General features: G+C 42.0%; 1 pseudogene; it reads right to left on the bottom strand.

Moving 5' to 3' along the window:
* Nucleotides 1-413: 413 nt before the first annotated feature.
* LOC147984884 (E3 ubiquitin-protein ligase SINA-like 7) lies at nucleotides 414-1,896 on the bottom strand (annotated as a pseudogene).
* Between the last annotated feature and the right edge of the window lie 5,734 nt (nucleotides 1,897-7,630).

Below are 7,630 nucleotides of genomic sequence, written 5' to 3'. Positions count from 1 at the left end.
GGAGGTTGATGACCCCTGGCCTCTGCATCTGGGAGTCACACACGCATCTATAGCTACGAATTGTAGTGTTCTCAACCATCCGATTGGCTCTATCATGGATGTACCTATATACTAAAACATGTCCAGATACATCTATATTTTGACAAATGGAAGGCACGTATTGTGGAACGGAGGGAGTGCTTGTCACCAAAATGGATAAAAAGGGACGTATCTAGAACTAAAATACGTCTACATACACCTCCTTTTATACATTTTTTATGACAAGTAGTACTTCTTATCCGTTCGACTGTTGGAAATTACTGATCTGATGTCGAAGTAATTGCTGCATCGCCACCAAAACCCACCATTTCTTAAGCTAAAGTAGACCAAGGTAATCCCTATATTAGCATATTACTAAGATAAAACAGAAGGCACTATAGAAACATATAGGACGTGAGCTTATCAATCTGAATGTGGAGGGACACAAGCTTAGCCCCGGCCAGCAGCTTGGGCGGAACTATCAAGAAGGTCAGCTCATGCACATCGACATCGCAGGGATCCTTGCTGCTTTTCACCTCCATTTCCACCTTGACGGCGTCGGTCGTGCCTTTGGGCTCCCCTAGAGGGCCGTTCGCCCACAGCTTGGCCACGTAGTGCGGCAGGGGGGACGCCCCCGCTCTGATGCAGACGACCGACACGGTGATAGGCGCGCCGATGTCGAGCACGCAATCGACCAAGAAAAACACGTGGCGGTCCTCCTCCGCGAACAACAAGAGTTGTGGCTCCGACAGTGGCACTTGCAGCTGGAGCACCTTGCCGTACTGGATCCTGTGCACGGGCATGGGATGCGTGGTGCTGATGTGGTGGTAGAGCGCCGGCGGCGGGCCTTCGTAGCTGCAGACGGGCACGGGGCATTTGCAGAGCGCGAGCGGACACACGCTCTGGTGATCGCCGAGCTTGTGGTAAGTGACGTAGAGCCCACAGCCTTCATGCGGGCACTCCACCCTCACCGACGAAAGTTCGGAGTCCACCGCTGTGTTCCGCACGTTGAAGCCACCGCCATGCTCGCACTTTTGGCACTGCCGCTGGTTCCCGAGGCGCTTGACGCGGCAGTCTGCGCAGGCCAGGTGCCCTCCCTTGCACTACAGAAATCAATCAAACAACACATCAATCAAGAAACCTGCACCTTGCTCAATCAACCGAACGGACGAGGTGTATTCGAACCTCATACACTGGAGGTGTCAAGGGGCAGAGGCACAAGGGGCAGTGGAGCACGGTGAGGTGCATCGAGACCTTAGAGAGCTCCATCATCGGGTCCTGTTTGGTCTGCATGATCTCGCCCTCCTCGCGCACAACCATCTCTCGACTTGGGCCGAGGTATTACAAAGCTTTACCGTCACATATTTTATACTACTTCAAGGTTCATTAAGTCAACACATGCAAGTACTCCCTCTGGTCCTTTTTACTCCGCACATTAGCTTTGTCTGAAATCAAAGTTTGCTAAGTTTGACCAAATTTATATTAAAAAATATTAACATCTATAACATCTAATAAATATAATATGAAAATATATTTCGAGATGGATCTAATAATAAATATGTTGTTTTGTGAATGTTAATAATTTTTTGTATAAATTTGGTCAAAGTTGGATGAGATTGACTTCAGACAAACCTAATATGCAGAGTAAAAAGGACCGGAGGGAGTATCAAAAGGAGAGTCACGACATGCATGCATGCGTTGTAATTAATGCATTGGTAAACGCAAATTATTGAAATATATAGAGTGTAGTGCTTTGATGTGTCATGTCAACTCATACATCAGCGAGAAGTTTGATTATCCTCTCCCTCGTGGACTTAACTGCACCTGCCTTTGGCTGTATGAAAGGTTGGCCACACACCTGTCGGGCCCACCTGTCATACACGCAAAGGCAGGAGCGTCCCTCCCTCACCCATAAGGGTGGTGGCTGGCAAGACTAGGAGAAGCGTTCGCTACACACTCACCCTCCCGCACGCTGTGGACATGCAGTAGTTCAATCGGTGTTAGATGGCCAGAAGCGTACTGTTGTACTCCTCCAGTGCAGTAGTACTCCATCATTGTTCGACTTCCCGAAGAGGCGAAGTCCAAGCGCAGCCCAGACGCTCGTGTGGCAGTTTCATGTGTAGAGTAGTCTAGGATAGCGTGTACCGTGCCTGTAAGCTTAAAATCATTGGGGTCGGCTCCATGCTATGTGGCTGATACGTCTCCGTCGTATCTACTTTTCCAAACACTTTTGCCCTTGTTTTGGACTCTAACTTGTATGATTTGAATGGAACTAACCCGGACTGACGCTGTTTTCAGCAGAATTGCCTTGATGTTGTTTTATGTGCAGAAAACAAATATTCTCGGAATGACCGAAAACTCCACGGAACATCTTAGAAAAAAGAATAAAAAATCGTTGCCAAAAATGAAGAATAGGGGGGCCACACCCTTCTCACGAGGGTGGGGGGCGCCCCCCCTAGGGCATTCCCCCTACCTCGTGGGCCCCCTGGAAACCCTCCGACGCCAACTCCAACTCTATATATTTGCTTTCGGAGAGAAAAAAATAAGAGAGAAGAAATCATCACGTTTTACGATACAGAGCCGCCACCAAGCCCTAAAACCTCTTGGGAGGGCTGATCTGGAGTCTGTTTGGGGCTCCGGAGAGGGGGATTCATCGTCATCGTCATCATCAACCATCCTCCATCACCAATTTCATGATGCTCACCGCTGTGCGTGAGTAATTCCATCGTAGGCTTGCTGGACGGTGATGGGTTGGATGAGATTTATCATGTAATCGAGTTAGTTTTGTTAGGGTTTGATCCCTGGTATCCATTATGTTCTGAGATTGATGTTGTGATGACTTTGCTATGCTTAATGCTTGTCACTAGGGCCCGAGTGCCATGATTTTAGATCTGAACCTATTATGTTTTCATGAATATATGTGAGTTCTTGATCCTATCTTGCAAGTCTATAGTCACCTACTATGTGTTATGATCCGGCAACCTCGAATTGACAATAATCGGGACCACTCCCGGTGATGACCATAGTTTGAGGAGTTCATGTATTCACTATGTGCTAATGCTTTGTTCCGGTTCTCTATTGAAAGCAGGCCTTAATATCCCTTAGTTTCCAATAGGACCCGGCTACCACGGGAGGGTAGGACAAAAGATGTCATGCAAGTTCTTTTCCATAAGGACGTATGACTATATACGGAATACATGCCTACATTACATTGATGAATTGGAGCTAGTTCTGTGTCACCCTATGTTATGACTGTTACATGATGAACCGCATCCGGCATAATTATCCAACACTAATCCGGTGCCTACGAGTTTTCCATATACTGGTTTACGCTTATTTACTTTCTCGTCGCTACTGTTACAATCACTATAAAATACCAAAAACATTACTTTTGCTGTCTTTACTTTTGTTGCTGCTACTACCACTATCATATTACTTTGCTACTAAACACTTTTCTGTAGATACTAAGTTTCCATGTGTGGTTGAACTGACAACTCAGCTGCTAATACTTGAGAATATTCTTTGGCTCCCCTTGTGTCGAATCAATAAATTTGGGTTGAATACTCTACCCTCGAAAGCTGTTGCGATCCCCTATACTTGTGGGTTATCAAGACAAATTTTTGGCGCCGTTGCCGGGGAGCATAGCTCCATTCTTTGAGTCACTTGGGATTTATATTTGCTGGACACTATGAAGAACTTGAGAGATCCAAAAACCAAGATCTATCGCTCAACTACGAGGGGAGGTAAGGAACTGCCATCTAGCTCTGCACTTGATTCACCTTCTATTATGAGTAAGTTTGCGACATCTACACCTGCTTCTGCTATTCGTTCTGATATGTCGCATGTTATTGATGATGCCACTTCTGCTATGCATGCTACTTATGATGAAACTGCTTCTATGAATGATACTACTGTGCCCCTTGGTGAATTTCTTGATGAACAAATTGCTAGGGCTAGAGAAAAAGAAATTATTGAATCTGAATACGATGATGATATAGATGATGAAAATATGCCTGTTATTCCTGAGGGTTATCTTTTTGATATGGAATCTTCTGCCGCTATTTTAGCTTGCAAAGATAGATATGAGCTTAAGAGGTTATTAATTAAATGGAACAAAGAATCGCTTAGAGATAAAATGAGACCTGACCCCGCTGTTGCTACTTCACCTATTTGTGTTCCTGATAGGGATTATGAATTCTCTATTGATCCTGATATAATTACTTTAGTTGAGTCTGATCCATTTTATGGCTATGAATCTGAAACTGTTGTGGCACATCTTACTAAGTTAAATGATATAGCTGCCCTGTTCACTAATGATGAGAGATCGCGTTACTTTTATATACTCAAAATATTTCCGTTCTCATTAAAGGGTGATGCTAAGATATGGTTTAATTCTCTTGATCCTGGTTGTGTGAGTAGTCCCCAGGATATGATTTATTACTTCTCTGCTAAATATTTCCCTGCTCATAAGAAACAAGCTGCTTTGAGGGAAATATACAACTTCGTGCAAATTAAAGAAGAGAGTCTCCCACAATCTTGGGGGAGGCTTCTCAAGTTACTTAATGCTTTGCCTGATCATCCTCTTAAGAAACCTGAAATACTTGATATCTTTTATAATGGACTAACCGATGCTTCTAGAGATTACCTGGATAGTTGTGTTGGTTCTCTTTTCAGGGAAAGAACACCAGATGAAGCTGAAATTCTATTTAATAATATGTTGACAAATGAAAATAATTGGGCACCTCCTGAGCCAACTCCTGAGCCAGCTCCCGCTCCAATTACTGAGCCTATTCCTAAACCAACTCTGAAGAAGAGAGGTGTTCTATTTCTCAGTCCCGAAGATATGCAAGAGGCAAAGAAATCTATGAAAGAAAAAGGTATTAAAGCTGAAGGCGTTAAGAATTTACCTCCTATTGAAGAAATACATGGTCTTAATATACCGCCTGTTGAAGAAACTTATGATCTTAATTCTTTATTTATTGAAGAACCTCGTGATCTCGATATCCCGACACAGGTAGTAAACGCAAATTCTCTCTATAGATATGATAAAGCTGAAGTCCCTCCTGCTAAAATTGCTAGTCAGTGCTTGGATGAGTTTGATAACTTTATGTTTAAGCAAGACGACTTCAATGCTTATTTTGGTAGACAATTAAAAGAAAATGCTTATTTGATTAGATGCTCGGGTGATTATATGGCTAATATTAAAGGTGAACTTAAACTTGTTAGCAAACATGCTTCTATGGTTACCACTCAAGTAGAACAAGTACTTAAGGCTCAAAAAGAATTGCTTGACGAAATGAATAGTAAGAAAAATGATTATGCTGTTAGAGTGGCTACTAGAACTGGTAGAATGACTCAGGAACCTTTGTATCCTGAAGGCCACCCTAAGAGAATCGAGCAAGATTCTCAAAGAAATAATATTGATGTTCCTAGTTCTTCTAAAAAGAAGAAGAAGAAAAATGATAGAACTGTGCAAACTTCTAGTGAACCTATTGCTGTACCACCTGATAATCCAAATGATATTTCTATGTCTGATGCTGAAACACAATCTGGTAATGAACATGAACCTAGTAAAAATATTAATGATGATGTTCATGATGATGCTCAACCTAGTAATGATAATGATGTAGAAAGTGAACCTGTTGTTGATCTTGATAACCCACAATCAAAGAATCAACGTCATGATAAAATAGACTTTGTTGCTAGTAAACATGGTAAATAAAGGGAACCTTGGGTTGAGAAACCCATGCCTTTTCCATCCAAGAAAAAGGACGATGAGGATTTTGAGCGTTTTGCTGAAATGATTAGGCCTATCTTTTTTCATATGAGATTAACTGATGTGCTCAAAACAAATCCTTATGCTAAATATATGAAGGATATCATTACTAATAAAAAAAAGATACCGGAAGCTGAAATTTCCACCATGCTTGCTAATTATACTTTTAAGGGTGGAATACCAAAGAAACTTGGAGATCCCGGAGTACCTACTATACCTTGCTCCATTAAAAGAAATTATATTAAAACTGCTTTATGTGATCTTGGAGCCGGTGTTAGTGTTATGCCTCTCTCTTTATATCGTAGACTTGACTTGAATAAGCTGACACCTACTGAAATATCTTTGCAAATGGCTGATAAATCAACTACTATACCTGTCGGTATTTGTGAGGATGTGCCTGTTGTGGTTGCAAACATTACTATTTTAACGGACTTTGTTATTCTTGATATTCCCGAGGATGATAGTATGTCTATTATTCTTGGAAGACCTTTTCTTAATACTGCAGGGGCTATTATTGATTGCAACAAAGGCAATGTCACTTTTCATGTTAATGGTAATGAGCATACGGTACACTTTCCGAGGAAACAACCTCAAGTTCATAGTATCAACTCTATTGGAAAAATTCCATCGATTATATTTGGAGGTTTTGAATTTCCTCTTCCTACTGTCAAGAAGAAATATGATATTCTTATTATTGGGGATGTGCATATCCCCGTTGAGGTAACTTAGTGTTATTCGAAATTTCTCTAGTTTCATGATTATCGGAATGAGTTTGTTAACAAGACTTGATCAACCTTGTTAGTTGATTCTTTTTGATGGGCATGAGATGGATGAAACTAGAAGCACAACCTTCTGGACCCTCTCTATACTTTCTGTTAATTAGTAGAAATAAAATAAAAATAGTATTTTTCTGTCTGTTTCCTGACTTATCCGTGCAATATAAAAATATCCTGAAAATAGAAGTCCTCAGAATGACATGCCAATTTAATATGATTTTTTTGGGAATATTTGAGGATTTACTGTGCAAAAATTACCGCGGGAGGAGCTGCCACCTGGCCACGAGGGTGGTGGGCGCCCCCCCCCCTATCGGGCGCACGGCCCTGCCTCGTGGGCCCATGGTGGCCCTCCTCCACTTATCCCAGCACCCATCTTCTTCCTCTATCTCACACAAACCCGAAAAACCAACTCAAGCACGAGTTCCAGCCACTTTTGAAGTGATTTTCGATCTCTTTGCTCAAAGCACCTCTCACAAAACTGCTTGGGGAGATTGTTCCTTGGTATGTGACTCCTCCATTAGTCCAATTACTTTTTGTTCTAGTGCTTTATTCTTTGCAAATTAGTGATGCATAGGTGACCATGTTCTTGAGCTTGCATGTCAAATTTATATGGTTCCAAGTAGTTCTAATGCTTGATATAGGCTCTAGGCACTTGTAGGATTAGTTGCTATCAGTTTTATTGAAGTTGGTTCACTTTTGTTTGAAGTTAGTAAAAATTTCAGATTGTTTCTGAAAAATAATGAGGATATTTTTGAGGGGCTCGTCGAGCCAAAGCTCGAAGGAAAAGGCACCAAAGCCTAAGTATAATTTGTCGTGCACCGTGGAGATTTGGGCGTGTGAATGGCCTTCTGAATATTTCTTGAGAGCAGCCGGTATCTATGAAGATTTTCATGAATTGGCTCACAATGCAGACCCCACCGCTTTCCTCCACAACCAATGCGATCAGTTTCTCTTACTCACAAATACTTTTATGCAAAACTTTCATTTTCATTCTAGGAACTCACCACCTACGGTGGAGTTTCATTTATATGATGAGCATAAGGAGATGTCACTTTATGAT

The sequence above is a fragment of the Triticum urartu genome, chromosome 2A (assembly GCF_056163025.1).
Source record: "Triticum urartu cultivar PI428250 chromosome 2A, HENAU_Tu73, whole genome shotgun sequence".
Lineage (NCBI taxonomy): Eukaryota > Viridiplantae > Streptophyta > Magnoliopsida > Poales > Poaceae > Triticum > Triticum urartu.
This window is presented reverse-complemented; position numbering and strand designations above follow the sequence as displayed.